The sequence below is a fragment of the Filicampus tigris genome, chromosome 17 (genome assembly GCF_054856515.1).
Source record: "Filicampus tigris isolate MCC_2025a chromosome 17, RoL_Ftig_1.0, whole genome shotgun sequence".
In the NCBI taxonomy this organism is placed as follows: Eukaryota; Metazoa; Chordata; class Actinopteri; order Syngnathiformes; family Syngnathidae; genus Filicampus; species Filicampus tigris.
The window spans coordinates 1,351,371-1,378,462 of record NC_141233.1 but is presented as its reverse complement, the minus strand read 5'-3'; the positions used below and the strand labels follow the sequence as shown (position 1 = coordinate 1,378,462).

Below are 27,092 nucleotides of genomic sequence, written 5' to 3'. Positions count from 1 at the left end.
AGGCAAGTTTGTATAGCACATTTCATGCGCAAGACAATTCAAAGTGCTTTACATAAAACATCAAAAGCATCACAGAAAGAGAAATAAAACATTAAGAATTACAAAAATCATGTAGAATAATTAGATTAAAACCCTTTCATGCATGACGGTCACTACAGTGGACAGCTATTAAAATGTCATTGTCTATGATAAGAATAGATTTTGATGGCAGTGTTGCATATAAGCCTGAGAATGACTCAACACTGCCTTACAGTGGTCAGCCTTTGCAACTGCAGAATAATTGTGTCAACATTCAAGATGGCTGCTAGGAACGAAAACCTGCACAGCACCTCAGGGATTTCTGATCAATCCTTCTACAGTAGGAGACTCCTGCAGGTAAAACATATTTTACCATCAAGTAACACCTATTAATCACTATAGTTGTGAAAATGTCCAAGTATTGATTTTAGATTGGCAGGAAATTGCGATTTTCCAGATGTCCACTCAAGTGGATTGCATGCATCACTGGCTTTATTTTTACTTCAATACATGCAATTGCTGACAGTATATCACTCTTGACAATGCTTCATCTGAAGTAGTTTTCTTTTGTATAAATCAACATTTCATGCTATTAGAATGTAAGTTGCAGTTGTATATTTCAATATCTATGTTTTGTGCATTGTTCCTTATGAGTAGGGTTGCTGGTCGCCACCCCAATTAGTAACAGTCACAATTTACATTGTACAGGCTAGTGCCAGGCCCAGCAAGGCCTACAGAATTGTGGAGGGACTGCCTTATGACTCAGAAGATTCACAGTACTGTGACAGCAGTAATTAAGAGTGGTTGCCAAGTAAAAAATACTCTAGATCAATGTGAAAGTGCATCTGAGGAGGAAGGACCGGATGTAGAGGATGTGGCCCGGATGAAATAGCAGCAGAACCTGGTGTGGATGCAGGGAAATCTGTTGACACACCAGCACCACCCGTGGAAGCAAAGAAAAAACAACAAAAAAGACACACCTGGAAATTAAAGGACAATCCATGTGAGGGAGTGTTACCGGACTTCTTGGGAGAGTGGAGTCTAAATATTCATGCAACTGAGCCCCTCGAATTCTTCTTGCACCTCTTCCCAAAAGAACTCATAGATGATATGCCATACCACATCAACCTCTATGCCCTCCAGAAGGGAAAGGAGAACCTGAATGTTACAGCAGAAGAAATGAAGGCATTCCTTGGGATAAACTTAGTTGTACAACGATTATATGGGAGGGGTCGACCTAATGGACCAGATGGTGGCAATGTATCCCCACTGACGCAAGAACAAACGCTGGTACATCAGAATATTCTTCCACTTACTGGATGTGACCGTTGTGAACGCCTGGCATCTCAGATTCTCTGAATTGGACAGGATGGTCTTCTGCCTTTCAAGGCATCTTTGGCTCGTTCATTGATAAATTCAGGCTTGTATGGTCACTCAGAGTATTTATTTTTATCTTCGAATGATAAAACTGCATGACAGTTGTTTATTTTGTTTTATTATTGCTTGTGAACTTTTGCAGTACAGAGAGTACTGAGAATGTTTGAATGGTCACTCAGAATATTTTTAGCCATTACTTTATTTTTTGAATGATAAAACTCATTGTTGTTTATTTATTTATTTATTTTTCGGTCATAGGTTGCAGCACCTAACCTGTGGCCTAGCCCTAAGCCTGTGAGGTTGTCAATTGAAGCACTGTAGTTTGTCAATTGAAGCACTATAGTTTGTGTAGTTTGTCAAGTGAAGCACTGCAGTTTGTTTAGGTTTGCAATTGAAACACTGTAGCTCATTTTTCAGTAAAAAGGAAAAGCCCAGAATGGTTGTTTGAAGAGAGCAACATTTTTTTGTAAAGTGTATTTGATTGTTTTTCCATAATTCAATAAACATTGAATGTTATATCACTTGATCTTTGTTAATTTTTTTATTTGGTGTATAAAAACAGAACCAAATCAGTTCATATTATTACGCCTAAAAACACTTAGTAACATTGTTTTAACTCAGTATATCATGGGTCATGCGTGAAAGGGTTAAAATTATCAAAAGCAATATAGGTAAAAAATAAAAAAATAAAATAAAGAAATACCGTGCAGATTTTATGCATAGGCGCATGACAACAGAAATGTTTTTAACGTGGATTTAAAAGTGTCTACATTTGGTGAAACTTTAATCTCCACTGGTAGTTTGTTCCATTTTTGCTGCATAACAGCTGAATGCTGCCTCCCCATGTTTAGTCTGGACTCTGGTCTGGACTAGCTGACCCGAGTCCTTGGATCTGAGTGCCCTGCTGGGTTTATATTCTTTGCCACATAGATCGCTCAGTCCTTGTTAAAACTCTAGCAGCAGCGTTCTGGATGAGCTGCAGCTGTTTCATGCTCTTTGTGGAAATTCTGTTAAAAGGCTATTACAGTAATCCAGTCTACTATGAACGAATGGATATGTTTCTCCTGGTCTTTCTGGGAGAGAAAACTTTTAATTCTGTTGATGTTTTGCAAATGGTAAAAAGCTGACAAGCGCAGATTGACCAAATATACCGGAAATAGTACGGAAATATAGTAGTTCACCTGTTTTCTGAAGCTGAGCCGTGATTGGTCGTTACCTGAGCCCCCAGCAGTTGTGATGTCATTTTCAGTCAACAGAAGTGAGAAAATGGCCATCCCCAGAGATGGCTAAAACGGCTGGATTGACTCTTATTCCACAAACGCAATATTTATCAGAATACTTTGTTTCAACTAGTGGGCTTGTTGGGAACATATTCTTGAAAATACAGTGATCCTTCGCTACTTCGCGCTTTTGTAAAAATCCGATAGTATAGTACAACAGCTGTGTTTATGTCGTGAGCGCAGCGCAGCGCGCTCCCGGCCGGCCAGTGGCACGGACGACTTATGACATCGCCAAATAAAGTGTGAAAGTGTTTATTAGTTTGTCTTAGGTTGTCTTAAAACAGCTTACCTTAACTACAATCCCACGTTGCATTTTATCCAAAGGACTTTATTGATGTTATTGTGCAAAGATAAAGTTAATGCATGATTCCCCCCGCTGGCCATGCTTCTTCTTCATTTTTGAAATGAAGTAGGAGAAAAAGAACAAGAAGAAGAAGAAGAAGCAGGCGAAGAAGGAGGGAAGAAGAAGAAGTGGACGCTTTTACTTTCATTTTTCACGACGACAACCGTTTTAAAGTGCAGGATTGGATAAATTACACTATGGCATTCTAGTTAAGGTAAGTCAATTTTATGATAAAACTTAAAACTTTAACGTAGTTTTTAGCGAACATTCCGTCATGCTCGTCAGCTGCCGCGGTCAGTCAAAGCTAAATTCTGATCACAGCCTGCAAGCTTGGTATTTATATTCTTCATTTTGCATTTTTAGAGTTAAATTGATTGTTTAACAAGTATTTAACAGTGTGGGAACCATGTCGGGGTTCGCAACAGCGTAACAGAGGCGCAAATCCCCCAAAATAAAACTGTACAATAAATATCATATAAAATAATAATCATAAACATAAGTCCGACTCTACTTTGCGGGTTTCATTTATCGCGGCGGGTTCTGTCCCCCCATTAACCGCGATGAATGAGGGATCGCTGTAATGTGTTAATAAATATGTTTGGGTTGATTTCCGCTTTAAATACACATAGTGATGTAAAAGACCTTTCAATTCAATTTATTTGTTAAATATGTGAACACAATCATAAATTGGTTAAATGTTGGATTTAAACATAAAAATAAATAAAGTCATGTTTATGTAAGTGTTTGGAAAATACATTACTGTTAGACATACAGTGCTTATCAAAATATTTGTTGATATTATTTTGACATGTTAACGCACAAGCATGTCTGTAAAAGGTCCATTCAATATTTTGTTTTCCAAGTGTAAATCCAGTTAAACTGACTATACACTAGAGGGCTCCCTTGCTCTTCGATTATGTTAAAGTTAAGTTTATATTGCTGCTTTGTTGTACCTCATGTATCTAGGCCTCATAACAGTATTCCCTTGATAATCCAGCTGACATTGGGTGAGAGGAGGGGTTATACCCTGGACTGTCCTGGCCACCAGCAATCTCAGAAACAATTTACTAATTGATCACATGTACATACAAAATTCAAAATAGAGAAAGCGTATTTATTTATTGTGCTCGGAATAATATTGTTCAACATATGTGTCTGCAAATTCATTTATACTACCTTTAGAGCTCTGAGGAACTTATTTTGTTTATTAATTAATAGTTTATTAAAGTGGCAGTCAACCCAAAAATGTTATTTACAATACTGTATGTTGTATGCACTCCCACTAGTGTAAACACAGCATTTTGATTTATCGATGATTTGTGGAAAATGAGTTAAGCAGCAAAATCCCCCCGTTTTCATCCATCTCAGGGAGTGGCCATTTTGCCACTTGCAGTCGACTGAAAATGAAATCACAGTTGCTCAGGGCCAATCACGGCTCACCTGTTTTTCTGAAGGTGGGCCGTAATTGGTCGTTTCCCAAGCCTTGGGCAACTGTGATGTCATTTTTAATTGACAGCAAGTGGCAAAATGGCCACTCCCTGAGATGGATAAAAACGGGTGGATTTTGCTGCTTAATTCATATTCCACAAAAGCAATATTAATCAGAAAAATTTAGACTAGTGGGGCTGTTAGAAACATTTTATTGTGAAGAATCTTTTGGGGTTGACTTCCCCTTTGATGAATTAATTTCTTTCTTTTTGACTCAACGCTATCTTTTTTTAACACAATATTTTTTTTCATGTGCTGCTTGCTAACACCAATAGGTTAAGCTATTTTTAAATGTGGTTTAAGGTAAAGAGAGGATAAACAGATGCTTGTTTTACTTCATTACAGCTAATTCACAAGAACTGTACTGTGTCACGTTCGCCTTTGTTGAAATTACTGCTGGTATGATGTCATGTGCTGCTCTTCTTGTGCTGCTTCACATCCCAGGATGACTGCTAACCATATCATGCCCATGTAAAACAACCCAAATTGTACCTCTAAATGTGGCTTCAGAAAAGGTCATTACAGCTAGGTGGTAGGGTCCTGTTTTTTTTATGTAATTTTACTTATGTATTGGCGTGTTGCTTCAGCGTTTGCTGCCCCGCCAGAGTTCGGTGTGTCTACCACGCGTGGTGACAGAGGTTCGGAGGACCCCAATTTTTCAGCTTTGTGCAGGTCGACCGCGGGTGATTTTTGGCGCGTGAGAGCGCAATCAAAAATGCAGCCAAAAGATTTTAAAAAATTGAGAGGTGAAAGAGAGAGTTTGAGATGTTTCTTTTGAAAGGGGGATCTTGTGTTTTTGGAAAGTGTCTGAGAGGGCGAAGTTGACAGAGAGTTTTTTTTGAGAGAGAGACTGAGAGACAAAGGCCAGGCCTTTTTATCGCCTTAAGAAAAAGAGGAGGGGGTGACGTGTCCAGCCCCCTCCTCCAGCTCAGGTTTCAGGTGAGCCTCGATTCGTGCCAATAAAGTTAGATTTGAGTCTATTGAATGGCCTTTTTTTGGGAAACCTTAGTGCATTTCACAATTTGTAACTGGTATCAATTGTCACACCTCAGCTGGAAACATTTCATTCTGACTGCGTCTAAAGTTTAGGAGTCCACAATATGAGTTTCACCCAATATCTACACTGTTATCTCATAAACCTGACCAGGAAAATTATTATAACCATAGAGAAGCACATTCATCAATGCCAAGTTAGCAGGATACACACAGTAAACAATACACAATCATACATTGGAGTATGTTTCATTTCAATGTAATTTTGTTTGACCAAAAGACATAGGAAATTTAAAGCTGCAGTTCCCATGTCGACCTATTGGGGTCAGTCTTTATCCAGCACTGTCAATTTGGGGGCTGCCCCCTGCTGATCACAAAAAGGGACCTCCTGGCTTCCCGCAGAGGGAAGCTCCACAAAGTCAGTTTAAAGGCTGTTGGAATCCACATCCGTTGTCTGTAGAGGGGGTCCAGGTGACGAAGAGTGGCTCTTTATCAGGAGTTTGTGTCTTCCTGAGTCAGGCATGTCCTTGTAAAATCCAATTGCCAGGGTCCCCTGGTGATTCAATTGTTTTGGAGTGAGACTGGAACAGACTTGATGGCATCTGGCTGCATCTTGTCTCCAGCCCTGGAGATGTGGTCCACATGAAGACATCTTCGCTGCACCCATTTTTTTCAAGAATATGAAAAAAGTATACAGTTCCACTTTCGTCAAACTTTGTTGACAGGTTTGTAGTCCGGAAGTAAAATACTACATTTTGTAGTCCATAAGCCCCGCCCCTAACCCCACCCCTTTGTAGTACAAGACATGCTCGGGCATGTTTTGAACAATGATGCCACCCCGGGCAAGTCCAGGCCTGTCCTGGCTGCCACCATCTTTTCCGACATGCCCAAATGTGGATGGATGAGATCATAATTCCACCTCGTCCAATGTAACAGAGACACATGTACAGACATATCCTGGCAGTCGCCATCTTTTTTGGGATGCCCAAATAAGGACATTATGCTTCCGCCTCATTCAAGACATGTACAGACATGTCCTGGCTGCTGCCATCTTTTTCGGTATGACCAAATATGGATGGATGAGATCATACTTCCGCCTGTAACATGAAACTCATTGTATAGCCTGGGGTAGATGTCCAGGCTTGTTCAGACATGTTTTTAGACCCTCCGCTCATCTATCGGGTGCTACCATACACTTGGGTCCAAACAGAAAGTAAAACAGATCTTCATGAAGGCATCATGATTGAGGGGACGTGTATTTCTATTCATAAAGGCTGTGGATCAAACGCTCATCAAAAATCAAGGATTTATTTGGAAAGAAGACAACACCCGCCCACTGAATCATTGACTCAAACCTGGTCTTTGTCCGCCCCTGCTGCTGGAATATGGGGTTACACATTTGCCTAAGAAACAGCAGAACTACACCTATCAAGTCAAGTCCAATTTATTTCTACACCTGTACATCATTTTGCATGCTTGGTTATGTTTTTTTTTTTTTAATTGACTGAGAATCGCAACCCTTATTGTTCTACTACACTTTGTTTAGGACGTTTCCCATACAATTATGAAGTGCCCACTTGATTGAACTCATCTTAGCGTAATACCACGTCATCTACACATGTACCTATGAAACACCTGAACTACACCTGTACACCATTGTGCATGCTTGGTTATGTTTTTTTAATGACTGAGAATAGTAACCCTTATTGTTCTAATACAGCTTGTAAGGGCATCTTTCATACAATCACCAGGTTAGTGTACAATTAAGGCAACATAATTGTGAAAAGTCTAAATGCAGGCCTCTTCTCATTTTCTGGTGTCAGCACAAAACTGTTGCTCCCCACCTGTTCTAGGAGCCTGCATGCCTTCTTAAAATACAGACAGATAGGCCTCACTCAGGTGTCTATGGGCTCCCAAGAAATGTGTGTGCGTATGATAAGTCTTACAATGAGGTGCTTTGTTCATCAGTGGTTATACTTTCGCTTTCACGTTGTTAATTAGGAAGTTAGCCTTGGAATGTGAGGGGTGTAGGCCTATACAGATTTTATCTCGTCAGGATGGGTGAGAAAACCCAATATTCCAAATAACCCATGGACTTTCAAATCGTAAATTAAGAGTCAAATGCAGAGAGGTATGAACGATATGAACGGAGTGGCACGAGAAGAAGAATCTCAGTGGAGCACCATCTCAAAGAAACTCAGAAACAAACAGACCATAAAAAATGGACAGTAAGTACATACTTTAAAATACTTCTCCTAGTTTCATGACTAACACGAGTTTATGTCATCTAAATGTGATCTTGTTTTACATTTTAGCTATCCATGCATTCATGAATAACACTAGTTTATGTTATTATCTATTTGTTTTAGGATTTTAGCCGTCCATGCATTCCTGAATAACAATCTGTGAAATCATTATACCTATTTCAGATGTAACTATGTTTTCGTGCTTATTCATGAAAATTCCAAATAGAACATTAAGTTATGCCATCTATATATCTCTATATATTTTTATATACAATACTTTGGTATGATGTATTTGTAAACATCCAAGTTCTCCAAGTTAGATCATATGAACATAGCATGTATTGTAACTAGGTGACGTGTAAATGTTTAACCTGTGTTCTTCAATGGAAGTGATTTCAATCCATGTAGCGTTAGTAAACACAGTGTAGCTCAAACTCAGATAAATAGCACAGCTAGCAACAAGCTTTCGAGGGCATGTGTGTGTGTGTGTGTGTGTGTGTGTGTGTATGCAGTCCTCCCTTGCGGGGATGCCTTGAGGGATGTGTGTGCGTGTGTGTGTATGTGGGCGTGCATGTGTGTGTGTGTGTATGTGTGTATGCGTGTGTAGGTGTGCGCTTGCGATTGTGTGTGTGTGTGTGTGCACTTGTGAGCATGGCAGTTGGGGGAGTAAATCAGAGGAATGTAGATAAACGGTTGCTTACCGGCGATTTCTTGAGAAGCTTTGTGTATCAAAATGCGTGTCCATTTAGGATGGGTGAGGGGCAACTAGTCAAAAATTATAATAAACTCACTTTTTAAAAATTCATAATGATTAATATGTATTCTTTTTCTTTTCAGAACAGTACTGAGGTGTAACAAGTTCCCTACATATTAGGTAAACAGAGTGTACAATGTAACTTGGTGTGTTTTTTTTCTTAACTTTTAAAAAGTCCCCCAAAGAAGAACGTATCCAACCGTCAGTAGCCATAAATGCAGACGTGTCAGGGAGAGTTCAAACCATTATTGTGGAAATAATATTTCATTTAAAAATTCATTCATTCATTTAAAATCATATTTAAACACCTACATAAGGTTTTTTACAAATTGTTCAGCTTCAATGTTTAAAAACTTTAACATTGACTAATGTTGACCTACTTTATTATTAACACAATTATTGTGTAGACTCATATTTAAACACCTACCATTATCGTAATAATAATACGATTATTATTATCGTAATGATAATCTTCCCCCTCCACAGTCTGACACGTGTGATGACTGACTAGGGTGATCATTTTTACACCCGTCACATTGTTCTTTCGTATATTTCATTAACACATCCTGCAACAAGTGAATGATTGACTGTTTGATACATTTATGTCAAGATGCAGTCATCCAGCCATATGGAGGCATCATCCATGCAAGATCCTTCTCCTCCTCTGACTCCGACTCCTCCTTCTCGGGGTCCTCCTCCTCCTCCTCCTTTTCTGACACCTCATCCTTTTCTGACTCAAGCTCCTCCCCCTCCTCCTCTTCCTCTGCATCTGTTTCATCCTCCTCTTCCTTCAATTCATCATCATCCTTCTCCTCCCCCTTTTGTTCCCCTTCCTCAGTCAACGTCTCTTTTGGTAAAGTCTTGACGGCTCCGGTCAAGGACGTTTGAGGGATGTCCATTGGGGGTATGTTCTCCTTCTCAGCCTCCTCGAACACCGACAGCTTCTGCTGAGGCCACTCCATTGTAAAAACGTGGTCAGCGGTCAGCGTTGCTTCCACCGTGAGGTTTACGTCGGCCACATTCACTGCCGTTTCTTCACAATCATTATTGTCTTGGTTGCCGATTATCGGTTTCAGAGGTTTGCAGGTGGTCGGCGTTTGTCTCAACCTTTTAACCCCAGGACCACTCTCCATCGGCTGACCTCTTTGGGGTGCCCATGCCGTTCCTATGCGTCTGGATGTCTGTCGGGTTACTGGCATTGTGGATGTTGTTTTTTTTTTCCTCGAGCCACAGGTTGTTATGGGTTGGTTTGGAGATCTGCTGTCTCATACCTACCGAAAGGGGTTGTGGATGACACGCCTCCTCGCCATAGGCGTGGTTTTCTCGTTATAGAGAGAGAGAGAGAGAGAGAGAGAGAGAGAGAGAGAGAGAGAGAGAGAGAGAGATGGACGGGAGCGTGGTTAATTGAAGGACACTGATGTATCCGCCTTATGAATTCATAAGAGCCTCGAAATGAAAAGTTCAGAAATAACCCAATATGACAGAACTTTAGCCCCTTTCACTGAAATTGTGTAGGTTTTACTTACTGCTCTGATAAATTAGATGAACTCTCATAACGACCTTTAAAATATCAGGATTCTCAACAAACATTTGTGTTCGTAAAAGTATGCATTTGTCTGCTTAAAATTGTGATAGTCATAAAAAGCGTGTAAAAATCTGAGAGTCACAGTTCTACACTCTCAAACTCTAAATTAAAAATACTTGCTTTAATACATCAATGCGTGTTAAACATGTGAATCATTGAGATCAGCTTTCAACTTTTATGATTTGAGTTCAAATAACAACATTGATAATGACATTCACTTCATTCAAAACTTTTAACTTTTATGATTTGAGTTCAAATAACGTAAAATAATGTTGATGATTTTAAATGTTGGGACTGACTAATTTGTAAAAACGGTATGTAGGTGTTTAAATATAAGACTACATAATACTTGTGTAACCCACCTAAAAAGGGGTTAACTAATAATCTTTGTTAAATTCGAATCATTATTTGTTCATATTTTATGTTTGAATAATAAGTAATTTTAATTTGGAAACCGGAAGCTTTATGTTGTATAGAGACCAGAAGTAGTGCTCTGCAGTACTCATTCTAGCTTAGCATCGCGAGTCCGATCGAACATTGGCTTCTGATTTCTCCCGTGTAAATGTGAAACAAGAAGAAAAAAGGTATGCAAAACCTGCTTCTTTTCCCTTGACACTTAATATGCATTTGCCTATAAGGTAAACCCATGTAAATGTCATTTTAGAACTTCGAGAATCGTCAAGGAAGCATTTATTCCTAGGCTTTCTGGCGGAAAATCCCCTTCCTTGGTAAGCTAGCTCTGGAAAGGTCTCTGTGATTGTGTGTGTGGAAAACACCACAAGGTGAATGAGTCTTTGCTAGCGGCTGTCTAAAGATATTTAGCACATTTTATGTTGTTTCTGGAGAATGTATTTTTTGTAAAAAGCAATTATTTCATGATTTAAAAGTGAAATGATTACTGCATTTTGGCATATTTCATAAAAATAAGTACTGTGTGATGTTCTTACACTGTGAAGCATTTAGTCACTGTCTCTAATCGTGACTTAATGTACATAGATACTACACATTGAAAATGTGAGTGATGCGTATTACCTTAAAGATAATGTGTCTTTGTAAATTGTAGTGTTCATAATTAAATTGTGGTCATATTACTGCTATCCATTCTAATTGCTAAAGGTTAAAATGCTATATTTTGATTCCATTGAACTGTTAATAGGAAAATACTAATTGTTACCTTCCTGCAACAATACTATTTTGTTTTCCTTACTGAAAAGGGATTTTAATGTTGCACAACACCTAGAAAACCCAGCTAGATATTGCATTTATTATTCTGGACTATAAACCTGTTGTTTATACAGGTCAGGTTTTTTGGATGCAAGAAAAAAACGAGAAGCTTCAGTCCTTCTACAAAATAGACCACTGATTCATTTGATGGCGAGCCTCCCATGACGAACTGTGAAAATCCAACAAAGTGAGCAATGTCATTCAGTACAGCAGGTGGATAACATGTACTTAGACTATGAGCTCGTTCACAAGCTGTTTGCTTCCTTGACTACTAGCACACTGTATTCTAAGCCTGCTAGTCTTCCAATTAGGGGCCGGAAAATGTAAGAGCCAATCCTTGTCATGGGATGTCATCAATTCTGTCATCAATTATGTCATCATAAAGTAATATCTCAATTTCTGTCATCATAAAGATTTAATGCACTTGCAGTAGTAGTAGCATTGCAGACAATTTCTGTACACAGTGTGCTGGTAGTCACGGAAGCAAACAGCATTTGACCGTGCTCATAGTCTAAGTACATGTTATCCACCTGCTGTACTGAATGACATTGCTCACTTTGTTGGATTACAAAACCTTCAATACAAGAAGACAAAAAAGAAACTTTGAGTCCGTGTGAGTAATTAAAAGAAATTCAAATCATGGATAAGAAGATGTGCTACTATGGACGAGTCAGAACTACCTTCGACTACCAACATTGAAGCTAAATGGTAAAACAGAATTTCTGCCATTACACTGACGGTTGGAGGTTCATAAGCAGACCATTTAGGTACTTTCTCCTTAGGCATGCAACAGAGGAAGGGGACTTTTTTAAAGTTGCAAAAAAACACACCAAGTTACGTTGCACGCTGTTTACAGACAAGCTAGTGATTAGAGTCCCTTTGTCACTTACCTAATATGTAGGGAACTTGTTACACCTCAGTACTGTTCTGAAAAGAAAAATAATACATAATAATCATTCAGATTTTTTCAAAAGTGAGTTTCTTATTATTCTAGACTAGTTGCCCCTCACCCATCCTAAATGGACACGCATTTTGATACACAAAGCTTCTCAAGTAATCGCCGGTAAGCAACCGTTTATCTACATTCCTCTGATTGACTCCCCGACTGCCTTGCTCACATGTGCTCACACATGCATACACACACTAAACACGCACGCACGCCCACATTTACATGAATATGCACGAAGACATAGGCACATCTGAAACAGGTATAATGATTTCACAGATTGTTATTCAGGAATGTATGGACGGCTAAAATCCTAAAACAAATACATAATAACATAAACTAGTGGGGTTAGCACGTCCGCCTCACAGTTCAGAGGTCGTGGGTTCGATCGCGGCTCCGGCCTCCCTGTGTGGAGTTTGCATGTTCTCCCCGTGCCTGCGTGGGTTTTCTCCGGGCACTCCGGTTTCCTCCCACATTCCAAAAACATGCATGGTAAGTTGATTGGATACTCTAAATTGCCCCTAGGTGTGATTGTGAGTGCGGATGTTTGTCTCTGTGTGCCCTGCGATTGGCTGGCAAACAGTTCAGGGTGTCCCCTGCCTACTGCCCAAAGACAGCTGGGATAGGCTCCAGCACGCCCCGCGACCCTTGTGAGGAGAAGCGGTACAGATAATGGATGGATGGATAAACTAGTGGTATTCGTAAATGCATTGATAGCTAAAATCCTAAAACAATAGCTAATGACAACATATTCAAGTGTTATTTATGCACGTTCAGTTAAATGTAAAACAAGATCACATTTAGATGACATAAACCCGTTTTAGTCATGAAACCAGGAGGAGTATTTTAAAGTATGTACTTACTGTCCATTTTTATGTTCTGTTTGTCTCTGAGTTTCTTTGAGATGGTGGTCCACTGAGATTCTTCTTCTTCTCGTGCCACTCCGTTCATATCGTTCATACCTCTCTGCATTTGACTCTTAATTTACGATTTGAAAGGTCATGGGTTATTTGGAATATTGGGTTTTCTCACCCATCCTGATGAGATAAAATCTGTATAGGCCTGCACCCCCCACATTTTTCCAGGGCTAAATTCCTAATCAACAACGTGAAAGCAAAAGTATAACCACTGATGGACAAAGCACCTCATTGTAAGACTTATCATACGCACACATATTTCTGGGGAGCCCATAGACACCTGAGTGAGGCCTATTTGTCTGTATTTTAAGAAGGCATTGAGGCTCCGAGCACAGGTGGGGGGGCAACAGTTTTGTGCTGACACCAGAAAATGAGAAGAGGCCTGCGTTTAGACTTTTCACAATTATGTTGCCTTAATTGTACACTAACCTGATGATTGTATGAAAAATGCCCTAACAACCTGTATTAGAACAATAAGGGTTGCTATTCTCATTAAAAAAACATAACCAAGCATGCTAAATGGTGTACAGGTGTAGTTCAGGTGTTTCATAGGTACATGTGTAGATGACGTGGTATTACACTAAGATGAATTCAATCAAGTGAGCACTTCATAATTGTATGGGAAACGTCCTAAACAAAGTGTAGTAGAACAATAAGGGTTGCGATTCTCAGTCAATTAAAAAAAAAACATAACTAAGCATGCAAAATGATGTACAGGTGTATAAATAAATTTGACTTGACTTGACAGGTGTAGTTCTGCTGTTTCATAGGCAAATGTGTAACCCCATATTCCAGCGGCATGGGCGGACAAAGACCAGGTTTGAGTCAATGATTCAGTGGGCGGGTGTTGTCTTCTTTCCAAATAAATCCTTGATTTTTGATGAGCGTTTGAGCCACAGCCTTTATGAATAGAAATACATGTCCCCTCAATCATGATGCCTTCATGTAGATCTGTTTTACTTTCTGTTTGGACCCAAGTGTATGGTAGCGCCCCATAGATGGGGAGAGGGTCTAAAAACATGTCTGAACAAGCCTGGACATCTACCCCAGGCTATACAATGAGTTTCATGTTACAGGCGGAAGTATGAGCTCATTCATCCATATTTGGTCATACTGAAAAAGATGGCGGCAGCCAGGACATGTCTGTACATTTCTTGAATGAGTTGGAAGCATAATGTCCTTATTTGGGCATGCCGGAAAAGATGGCGACTGCCAGGACATGTCTGTACATGTGCCTCTGTTCCATTGGACGAGGCGGAATTATGATCTCATCCATCCACATTTGGGCATGCCGGAAAAGATGGCGGCAGCCAGGACAGGCCTGGACCCTGGGTAATATCATTGTTCAAAACATGCCCGGGCATGTCTTGAACGTGGTGGAAGTATAATGTCCATATTTGGTCATACCGGAAGGGGGCGTTAATCATAAATGACGTGTTAAAGAGGCGTGGACTAGGAAGTGCCAAAACGGCGGACAGGAAACAAAGCGGGGCTAGGTAGGGGCTTATGGACTACAACATGACGTCATCAAAGCGCGCGGTTAGGTGCGGGACTTATGGACTACAAAGGGGCGTGGTTATGGACGGGGCTTATGGACTAAAAAGGGGCGGGGTGGGGTGTGTGGCTTATGGACTACAAAGGGGCGGTGTTAGGGGTGGGGCTTATGGACTATAAAATGACGTCATAAAGGGCGACCGGATGTGGCGCCATAAAAGGGGCAGGGCTTATGGACTACAAAATGCCGCCACGATTTTTACTTCTGGACTACAAACCGGTCAAAAAAGTTTGACGAAAGTGGAATTGTATACTTTTTAATATGTTTACAGCAGGCCCACTAGTTGAAGCATTCTGATTAATATTGTGTTTATGGAATATGAATTAAGCAGCAAAATCCACCCGTTTTTAGCCATCTCTGGGGGCGGCCATTTTGTCACTTCTGTCGACTGAAAATAGCCTCTGCATCATTCCTCCCAGCGTGGAGGATCTCTCCTTGGGTAATCTTTTCTCATATGGTTTCTCTGTGCCCTGCCATGTTTCTTTTTCAGGTTATATGTGTCTGATGTGGGGGGGGTGCGTTAGTGTGTGTGTGTGTGTAGGGGGGCGTGTGCGGGTGTGTGAGTGCAGGTGTGCTTATGGATATCTGTCAGTGTGTACTGTATATTGTGAGGGGGGAGGGAAGACGGGAGCGGGTTTTCCTTTTTATGTTGTATTTTGATGTTTTTAGTGTACAGCACTTTGAGTTGCATTTTATGTGTGAAAAGAGCTATACAGTAAGTATTCCCAACTGCGGACCTCTGTCAAACGGAAATTCCCTCACTCGGAGAGAAAACGTATGCATTAAATTTTCTTCTACTATATTACATTGCCGATCGATTCCTTACAACGGAAATTCTGGTATCCGGAACCCATAGCGAAGCCCGCAGTAGTGCAACCTCAAGCAGTCCCCGCTCTATACGACGGAAAAACTTTGACCGCTCCGCCATCATCAGATCAAATGGAAATTCCCTCACTCTGAAAAAAAACGTATGCATTACATTTTCTACTACTATATTAAAGTACTAATTTTTTCCCTAGTCTGAGAAGAGTCAACATTAAAATACAGTACAGTTTACTCTAGTTAAGTACAGCACTGTACTGCATTGGTGTTACAGTATTTGCATGTTTGCTATACTGTACTATATTCTGTTCATAGACCTGTACTTTATAGTGCAGTTTTTGTTTAATCATTTTTTTATTATTATTATATTGCTTGCGTTGTTAACTTGCTACACAAGTGTTTTGTTAACATTCTTGCACGTTTATACAGGACATGTACCGTAGTCGTTTCCCACCTAAGGAAATTCCGTTATAAGGAAAGATTGGACAATGCAAATATGATTACTTACTAGAGAATACTTACTGTTTAAATAAAATTGGATTTGAACTCTTATTCCACAAATGCAATATTTATCAGAATGCCTTGTTTCAACTAGTGGGCTTACATAGAACATCCATCCATCCATCCATTATCTGCCGCCTAGCTGAGGTCGGGTCGCGGAGGCAGCAGCTTCAGCAGGGAAGCCCAGACTTCCCTCTCCCCAGCCACGTCTTCGAGCTCTTCCGGAGGGATCCCAAGGCGTTCATAGGCAAGGCGGGATATACAGTCTCTCCAGCGTGTCCTGGGTTGTCCTCGGGGCCTCGATTCTGAGTCCCTCCCGGACGGCCAAAGTTCTCACCCTATCTCTAAGGAAGAGCCCGTACACCCTGCGAAGGAAACCCATTTCGGACGCTTGTATCCGAGATCTTGTTCTTTGGGTCATGACCCACAGCTCATGACCATAGGTGAGAGTAGGAACGTAGATCGACCACCACGAAGAGAGCTTCGTCTTTCGGCCCAACCTGGAGAGGGCATGCCACCCTTTTCAGACTGAGGACCATGGTCTCAGATTTGGAGGTGCTGACCACTTCACACTCGGCTGCGAACCGCTCCAGTGAGATTTGTAGATCGCGGCTTGAAGAAGCCAACAGTACCACCTCATCTGCAAAAAGCAGAGATGCAATACTTAGGCTACCAAACCGGACCCCCTCGACTGCTCAGCTGCGCCTAGAAATTCTGGCCATAAAAGGTATGAACAGAATTGGTGACAAAGGGCAGCCTTGGCGGAGTCCAACCCTCACTGGAAACGAATCCGACTTACTGCCGGCAATGCGGACCAAACTCTGACATCAGTGGTACAGGGACCGAACGACCCTTATCAGGGGGCTCGGTGCCCCGTACTCCTGAAGCACCCCCCACAGAACTCCCAGAGGGACACGGTCGAACACCTTCTCCAAGTCCACAAAACACATGTAAACTAGTCGGGCGAACTCCCATGCACCCTCGAGGACCCTTCTGAGGGTGTAGAGCTGGTCCACTGTTCCACGGCCGGGACGAAAACCACATTGCTCCTCCTGAATCAGAGATTCTGCCTCCCGAGATTCGACCTCCCGACGGACCCTCCTCTCCAGCACCCCCGAATAGACCTTACCAGGGAGGCTGAGGAGTGTGATTCCTCGGATTCCCGGAAGTCATTTTCCATAGCCTCACCAAACTCCTCCCACACCCGAGTTTTTGCCTCAGCAACCACCGAAGCTGTATTCCTCTTGGCCAGCCGGTAACTGTCAGCTGCCACCGGAGACCCGCAGGCCAATAAGGCAGGATAGAATTCCTTCTTCAGCTGGACAGCATCCCTTACCAATGATGTCCACCAGCGGGTTCGGGGATTGCCGCCACGACAGGCACCGACCACCTTGCGGCCACAGCTCCGATCAGCCGCCTCAACAATGCAGGCGCTCGATGTGTTTGTCTTCACAGAAGAGGAAACGAATAAGTATGATGCTGTCATAGCAAAGCAGAAACAGGTTGCAAAAAGATTCCAAATCAATCGAGCACTATGTCACGGATTTAAGATTGAAAAGTCAGTCATGCAACTTTGGAACATTGTGTGATTCAATGATTAGAGACCAGATTGTTATCGGAGTTCAAGATGACAGATTGAGAATGGACCTGCTAAAAGAGTCGTATCTCACGCTGGAAAAGTACCATGAGAATATGCCAAGCATCGGAGAGTGCCAAGGCGCAAATAAAGACTTTTTCCCAAGATAAGGAGGTGGATGTAGTGCAAAGAACTGGGAAGAAAACTTCGAAAAGAAGCCTCAAAGAAAAGGCCAGAAAGAAGGATAGTGACATCTGTGAGTGGTGTGGCAGGAATCATGCACCCAAGAAATGTCCAGCGTTTGGAAAAGACTGCAGAAATGGCAGTGGAAGAAATCATTTTGCGAAGTGCTGTTTTTCAAAGAAAAAAATACAACTTGTGGAGAGGGACAACAGCGAGGAGGAGGATTCACCAGTCTACGTGGGAACTATAACAGACGACATTAGTGACACAGAGGATGAATGGCTCGTGAATGTGAATGGGACAGATTTGAGACTGAAATTGGACACAGGAGCACAGGCCAACATACTGTCTATGAAAGACTTTGTGAGACTGAAAATTAGTGTTGTTCTGATACCACTTTTTGGGCCCCGATACCGATTCCGCTACCTAGCTGTGCAGTATCGGCCGATGTCGATGCCGATACTGCACCAATGCATTTCCATTTGAAAAATCAAAATATAAGCACTATTTTTCTTGTAATTCTAAAGAATTGCATACTCACTTGAATGTAAAATTACACTATTCATATTTAAATCATCACTTGTGAAGTATCTGTTGTAATAGGGCTGCTCGATTATGAAAAAAATATTAATCACGATTATTTTGGTAATAATTGAAATCACGATTATTCAAATGATTATTTTTTGCTACAAAACAAGAACAGGTTTAAACATGTAAAAAATATTAAGACAAAATTCTTTGAAACGCTATAATAATTTAAGTTCGTTTTGGACCCCTACAATATTTATCAAATTATTTTAAAAACATTAAAAAGTGCACATTTATAAATTAAAGTATGGTTTCTTTGTATAAACAAACAGAGCATTGGAGTTAACTTGCAATGCACTTATAAATTGCCAAAGTAGTGAACTGCTTGGAGTAAAATGCCAATTTTGACAGAATAACAGATATGCTATTCATCCATATATTTCGACCTTTGTCTGGAGCCTTTTTAGTTTTGTTTTTAAAGTAATATTTAAGTAATTTGCTCCTGATAAATTATAAATTTATGATTGGTGCTGATTGGATCAAACTCATTTAAATGTTGACTGTTACATACTAGTAATCTAATACTTCTAAGTTAAAGTAGGCCATATATAAACTGTATTACAATATAATGACCAATAATGTTTGCAAATTGCATTTGAAGCCATTTGAAACAAAAATAAACACAAAAATATTGACTTTGTATTATAGACTACACAAGAAATAATGTTTAGTATGGTTTCTATTTTAGTGCTAGTAAAAAAAGTAGTGTATATTTGCACAAGATATGTTATTTAAAATAAATCCCTCGTGCCAAGTGGAGTCTGTGCCCTAAACATTTGGAAGGCTTGTCCGGGCAATAGATTCTGTTACCTTTTTGTGTCTCTCTGATGTTGATGGGTGGAGGTTGCTGCGTACAGTGTTTCAACGTTGTGCACGATGTCAAATCTGACTCGGTGTTTTCTTGCTTTGGTGTATCATAACATCATCGTAAACCAAACGATGGTTGAATAGATTCGTCGTGTTGCCGGTGGGTGCAGAGACAACTTGCACTTTATACGTCTTTGCCTATTTCCATAGCTCTTCGTGCTGGTGAGATTGCGACATGGGCTAGATATTAACGTGCATGTGCATTTGGATCAGGCTCTTCTGTTTCCCTCCGGTGTGCGGCTCTCAAATATGCGCACTGCATTCAAAGAAAGATACCAGTATCAATAACCAGCATCGGCGCTTGATTTGTTCGTACTCGCGATGCCGATATCAGCATTTTAATGCGGTATCAGGATACTTGCCGATACCAGTATCAATATCAGAACAACACTACTGAAAACAAAGCCGAAGGTATAATGTAAAAAGATGAACCTGAGAGCTTATCATAGCACACCTGTACCACATAAAGGAGTGCTTAGAGTGACAGTGATAGGAAATAGGAAATCTGTCAACGCTCTTTTTGTGTTGGTAGAAGGTAATAGAGAGGCTATATTGGGGTTGAATACATGTTTGAAGATTGGCCTGATAAAGCGAATTAATGTCATGAAGAGAAAGTGGCAAGTGATACTCAAAGACAGACAAAAGAGACAAAACATTGTGACTAGGTCAACGAATACAGGGAAGTGTTCAAAGGAATAGGACGTTTACCTGGAGAACATAAAATAAGACTCAGTGAAAATACAGTGCCAGTCATCCACCCAGCTAGAAAAGTACCAGTGGCTTTCAAAGAAAGGTGGAGGGAAAATTTGGATCGACTGATAAAGGAAGGAATAATTAGGAAAATAGAAAACAAAGACTTGAGATTGTGCATAGATCCAAAATATCTGAACAGGGCTATCCAGCGTGAACACTCCAGACTGCCAACCAAATCAGACATCACAAGTGCAATGGCTGGAGCTTGTTACTTCACGAAATTAGATGCTTCAACAGGATTTTACCAGATTGTGCTGGATGAAGATAGTGCAAAATTATGTACATTTGGGAGACATTGCTTCTTAAGACTTCCCTTCGGTATCAGCTCAGCACCTGAAGTGTCCCATCGGACAGTGCAGCAGCTGTTTGAGGGAATATTGTTGGTGTTTTTATTGATGCTGTTTTGGAGGAACATGATCAGAGGCTGCGTAAAGTTTTAAATGTAGCGCAGAGAACAGGCCTGAAATTAAATAAAAACACATGCTGAAATTAAATAAAAACAAATGTCAATTTGGGGTCAGTGAACTAACCTATCTGGGAGAAAAACTGTCAGCTGAAGGGGTATAGCCTAATGCTGAGAAAGTATGGGCTATTGTAGAAATGAACCTGTGAATAAGAAAGACCCGCAGGGAGCCTTCGGGTTAGTAAATTACCGGGGGAAATTTGTTCCAAATCTTTCAGGTAACACAAAAGCTTTACGAAGCTATTGGAAATGAAAACAATGTGGCAGTGGCATTCAAAACATGCAGAAGAATGGACATGGGTAAAAAACTGTTTGATGAAATTTTATTACCAGGATAAACAGTTGAAGGTGTCCACAAATGCTTCTAAAGCAGGCCTAGGAGCAGTACTACTTCAGAAACATGATGCAGAATTGGTGGTGGTTTCCCATTGCGTATGCATCACGTACAATGACAATGGCAGAAGAAAACTATGCACAGATTGAAAAAGAAACCTTGGGAGCAGTGTATGGTTGTGTAAAATTTCATGAATATGTCTACGGGAGATCTGTGATACTGGTGACTGATCACAAACCACTAATTGCTATATCACAGAAATCAGGTGATGCTCCACCACATATCCAGAGGTTAAAGGGACACTTGGGTGAGCTTAACATTGGCACTTATATAATAGGTTTGCATGTAAAAATGACATCAGTACTAAAGTGCCCCCACCAAAAGACTCTGTAGTGATTTAAGGTATTTTTTTTTGTGATTAGATTTACAAATTTCCTTATGTTATGTTTTCGGTCTCAGCTGTCACGTCACGGGAGGGAGCCAAGCGTGGTAATATTGCTCGCTTTGTCATTTCTGTTGTCTAAAACTGTGACTGATCGCCACCAAAATGCAAATGCACATTGCTACTCTTGTCCACTTCAACCTGTGAAAGTATAAAAGTGTTCTGCACAATAGTTTGGATTTATTGACATAAAACGCGATTTCATCATGATCACCTCCACAAAATACCGTGGCGATTGCTCCTCCACTTTCACAAGCTGAAACGGACAAGAGCATGTATGCGCACACGAACCCCGACTGGTTATATTTCGGACATTTAGCGATGCTAAACTCTCAGGAGGGAGACGGCGGCTTGCAGCATCAGGCTTTACGTCCCCCTCTTCCCTTCCCTAAAGGTAGGATAATAGGACTGCTAATAGCAACAACTAGCTTCAGGTCGTTAAAACAAAAGGTGTTAGCACAGCAACATTAGCTCCTTACTCTGCGTCCAGCTTGCGTCGATCTTCATGTCGCGGGTTTGCCTCACGGTACGCCTCGCGGGATTGCCTCCCAAGCAGTCGCCAAGACACCGCAGCCGCCAGAGAGTGAGTTAACAGTAACACTAAAACACCCAGGAGTTTTTACAACATTTTTTGCAACAACTATTGAACGACAAATCTGGGTAATATTTGACAAACAACTCTGTTGGCTACAAGTAGATTACTTTAATTTGTAAATTGGCCATTCCCTGTCAAAATAGCAGGTGATATGGCGGGGTGACATCATCAAATGTAAAGCAGTCAAATGACCGCCTTCTGGGTGTTCTAGTGGTAAGCCCTCATCGAACAAGCACCAATGTTCAGCGAACAAAAAGTTACAGCGAGGCTGACTTCACAACCGAGTGTGGCCGCATTGGAACGTACCTTTTCGGCTGTTTACGTTCCAAATCGGACGGCGTGTTGTCAGTCGAAAAACTGGGGCCATTCCCCCACCAAATAAATGTGCACGTCTCATTTCCACTTCAGTCTCTTTAAATATCCTAACTGGTGTTTAATGCTTCGCACGTCCTAACCGTGATCAGCAAAAAAGCAGTGTTTTTTTTTTTTTTTTCTTAAGCAAAGAAGCAGTGTGCACTGGTCCCAGCCTAAATCTATGTAGCTCTGCTCACTTACACATTTCCTCATTCTCATATAAATCCACCACAGAGAGGTTAATTCTTTTGATATGTTAAAGTGGGCATTATTAGAGATGTCCACATAAATTTTGGCGCCAATTGATCGCCGATTTTGGACGTTATTAGCAATGAAAGTACAATGATTTCCAATGGAGGGTTTGTAATCGGTCCCTCCAGTGACTCTAACCGAACAAGGATAGAACGGTAGGGGGCGCGGCCATTTTCCTCATTAACAAGAGGCGTTATTCATGGAGTCACTTATTTCCTAATTTCTCCCAAATTTATTGATAAAATAAAAAATTAGAGCTCTTTTCATTTTCCCGATCAAAAAATATAACAAACTTGATCGTGAAAACATGGCCATCCCAGCCCCACTGTCCCTTTAATGCTGCATCTACAGAAATATGACCTGAGGTTTGAGTTCAAACCAGGCAAACATTTAGTTGTGACTGATGCACTGAGCAGGGCCAGTCTACAAAATACCAAAAGTACCACGGAAAATGAAGTGCAGATTCACAGACTCTTTTAGAGCTCATTTACCTGTGTCAGAAGCAAAATGGGAGGAAATGGCCAGAGAGACATTCAAAAATGTTAAATTAAACAGTGTTAAGACACAGATACACTTGACAGGAGATGTCAAGTTGAAGAAGCCATATCAACACTTTAAAGGGGAACTTTCAGTGTTGGATGGAGGAAAGTGGGAATGGATTTATTTCAGCATCAGGGCAAAGATTATTTGCTGATTATTGACTATCATTCCAACTACCCAGCGTATACACTGTTGACAGGAATGATGGCAGAGCATGTTGTGGCACACGCAAAATCATGTTTTGCACCACATGGTGTTCCCATGACTGTTATAAGTGACAGGGGTCCACAATTTAGCAGTCAGTGCTTCAAGAGTTTTTCTGTCAATTATGGATTTGACCATATTACTGCGAGCCCTCACTACCCTCAATCCAATGGGTTGGCAGAAAAGGGAGTACATATAGTGAAAAGGGTCCTGACCAAAGCCGTGGTTGCAAAAGAGGACCCCGATTTGGCTATACTCAACTATAGGGCAACACAACTGGACAATGGACTATCACCAGCAGAGCTTCTCATAGGAAGAAAGCTCAGGACAAGACTTCCATCGGTGAGTTATCAAAGGGAGCTGAAGTTACCACCAGTTTCTCAGGTGAAACGAACAGAGACATATGACAAACAAAAAATATGATAAACCTGTAAGTTAACTCGCACCTGGGGAAGTAGTGCGTGTGAGATGTGATGGACAGTGGGGACCTCTTGCCAAAGCTCTTAAAGAGACGATCCCGAGGTCATATGAGGTCATCACAGAATATGGAACTACCATGAGGCACAACAGAAGACACCTTCTGAAAGTACCTCAAGACAAAATTGTCAACATGATGTACAGCAGCGTTCCAAGTCATGCTGCTGAAATGCAAATGACTAATACACCTGATGTCTGTAATATACCATCCATCCATTATCTGTACCGCTTCTCCTCACAAGGGTCGCGGGGCGTGCTGGAGCCTATCCCAGCTGTCTTTGGGCAGTAGGCGGGGGACACCCTGAACTGGTTGCCAGCCAATCGCAGGGCACACAGAGACAAACATCCGCACTCACAATCAAACCTAGGGCCAATTTAGAGTATCCAATCAACTTACCATACATGTTTTTGGAATGTGGGAGGAAACCGGAGTGCCCGGAGAAAACCCACGCAGGCACGGGGAGAACATGCAAACTCCACACAGGGAGGCCGGAGCCGGGATCGAACCCACGACCTCTGAACTGTGAGGCGGACGTGCTAACCAGTCGACCACCGTGCCGCCGCCCTGTAATATACCATACAATACAATTTTATTATATAGCGCATTTCATAACAGCTAGAGCTGTAACAAAGCACTTTACAAACAATACAATAAATAGAACAAAAACAATAAAAGGCTGTGATACATGTATTAATAAATATAGATATAAATAATATATGAAATATGAATACAAATATAAATACATAAAGCTAATAAATTGACATAAAACACTATGTACAATTGACCGAAAATTTCAGCGAGCATGGCAGCATGGGATTCGCGTCTTATACATGCGGCTATGGCGTTACATGTTAATAAGGAGATCCTTAAAATGATTGACAAAATACTCTAACTTTATTTGATAAAATAGACCTTATTATTTAAAAAAGACTGTTGTTATGAACTCCTGTAAAAATGGTGGACTTAACTTCTTGGATTTTATTACTTTCAATAACACTTTCAATATCAATTGGATAAAACAAATTGATCCAAATCCAACTTCAATCTGGAGTATTATAAGTCTTTCTTTATGGAATATTGGTTTCAAAACAAAATTATCTGGGTCGATCAGTTGTTTAATAATGACAGGCTTTTATTCACATATGACGAAATTCTTAGGAAATATGGTAAAAGCAAAGTAAAAGTAAAGTACTTTTCCAAAACGGTTGGATACTTACAAACCTAATTGTCTAATACCAACAAACACAAATACAGGGAAAATATGTTTAATTAACCGTACTATAAACAACAATAGACACATAAGAACCATGTTCCGGAAAGACATCACTACATTACCTTATGTTATTCCACACTGGAATATGTTTGTGGATAATATACAGTGGAAAAAAGTCTGGATTCTATCAAATAAATATCTTATTACGAACAAAGTTAGAGAAATATATTTTAAACTAATCCATAAATTCTATCCAACTAAACCATCTAAACAAGAGATTTAAGAAAGACATTGATATGTGCCCTGAAACTGTTGTTCATTTATTTTGGTACTGTCTTCTGTTGGTTTATTTTGGCAGGAATTGTGTGATTTTATTCATAGTAATATTGAAAGGGATGACATCATCACCTGGAAAAATATATTGGTTTTTTTTTTTTGAAGATACTATGGAAAAAAGTAATACATATCTGATTAATCTTTTGGTACTCATGTCAAAATATCATATACATTGTTGTAAATTGAAGAAAATGGAAGAAAGCCATGCTTTATTGCCTTTTATAACGAATTTAGACAGTACATCCGTTTTATTGAATATTCTAACAATCCAAAGGCTCTGAAAACAATGGAGATTTGCATCAAGTTAAATGTGTTTCTGTAAACTTTTATGCATGTTGAAGCATAACCTTTTTTCTACCTTAATTTTTTAATTTTTTTTTCCTTTTTTTTTTTTTCTTTCTTTGTTGGTTATTTCTCTGTATGTATAGAATGTTATTTGACTGATTGTTCTGTTTCTTGTATTTGTACTATTTACTAAAATTGTTCCTTATTTATAAATTTCGTATCATATACAGTTTACAATAAAGTTTTTGGGGAAAAAAAGAGCATGGCAGCATAGGCTGTTGTTTTGGCAATTTTGCTGTTTAAAATTATATTAAAACGTCAGTAAAGTAGTCGTAAAGTAAAGCTTGGTCTCGGTCTCTCTCGGTTGATGGGAGCTATAGCTCCATTATTTGGACTATTTGCGGCTCCTGCACATATGCAGCTTTAACCCAGGTTACGGCATGAACTAATGACAGAGTAAATATAAATGTTTTTAAAAATATATTGTTCAATGGATAGGAAATTAAAGTACATTTATGAGAAGTGAGGCATTATTAATTAAAAAATAAATAAATAATAAGAAACAAACAATTTGATGTTCGGGGTATTAGCGAATCAGAGCACAGCATGCTGTGGGACATTAACCAATGAGGGACGCTGTCTTCACCATCGCGGTGACAAGTGCTCGGCGCGCGATCCGTCTGGTTCTTTCCTGGACCCGAGTGTGAATGGTTGCGGACGTATTATTCGGCTGCGTGATAGAAGTGCTTCGTGAAGTAAGTGAAAGGAGAGGGAGTTGGTATACTTGTTGTTATAACCTTGGATGAATGTTATAACAAAGGATAAGGACAGGGAGACAGGGAGCAATTGCACCTGCCTCTGTATTTTCGTTACACTTCCAACAACAATGTTACGTCATCAACACAGATTACCCAGGGGGCATCGCGGCATTTTGCCAACAATCATAAGCAATCAATACACAATATATTCCTTCCCCCTTACTGTTAAGGTGCCCTTAATAAAAGTCAACATTTTTATAACAACTTGGTATTTGTGTGCAAGGCCTCGGCTTCACTACACAAACAAAAATGAACCTATAACAACGTTATAGAACGGTGCACTAACTATGGAGAGAGGGTAGACCTCAATCTGGACTCAACCCTGGGGATTATTCTGCCCCGATGGAGTGGGTGAGTCACTATCCTACAATGTCAGTCTGTCAGAGGGTCGTCTGTTTCTTCTAGAAGTATGACTAGTGACTAAGTCAGTCACAGCGTCTTTTGGTGAGGATTGAATGAGTACTGAATTGTTGGGGGCACCTGGCATAGGCCCCTGAGCAGGGTTAGGTGTGCCTGGGACACTGTCCATTTTTGAAAGTGACTCACGAGGCTCCTCTGGGGATGGATGTTGCTCTTGATGGGCCTCCGGCTCTGGATTGAAGGGTGTAACATGAGGTGAATCTTCAGCTGGGCCCGAAGAGTGTAGTAATTGATCAACATGTCTCCTCCAGATAAGATGATCATGGGTTTCCACTGTGTATGACACTGGACCTGTTTATACAATAACTGTCGCTTGCGTCCACTACCATGGGCATAGTTCCG

The 27,092-nt window shown here is 40.5% G+C and overlaps 2 long non-coding RNA genes across 2 annotated transcripts in view; both read left to right on the top strand.

The window, feature by feature from the left end:
• Positions 1-262: 262 nt before the first annotated feature.
• On the top strand, positions 263-1,921 carry LOC147132819 (uncharacterized). Its single transcript, XR_015081888.1, has 2 exons — positions 263-375; positions 727-1,921. It is a non-coding gene; the product is annotated as an uncharacterized LOC147132819 (long non-coding RNA).
• An 8,682-nt stretch (positions 1,922-10,603) lies between these two features.
• The window catches only part of LOC147132818 (uncharacterized), a 38,982-nt gene continuing 22,493 nt past the window's right edge, over positions 10,604-27,092 (top strand). The window contains exons 1-2 of the long non-coding RNA XR_015081930.1: positions 10,604-10,668; positions 10,749-10,812. This is a non-coding gene — a long non-coding RNA (uncharacterized LOC147132818). The remainder of the gene's footprint in view (positions 10,669-10,748; positions 10,813-27,092) is intronic.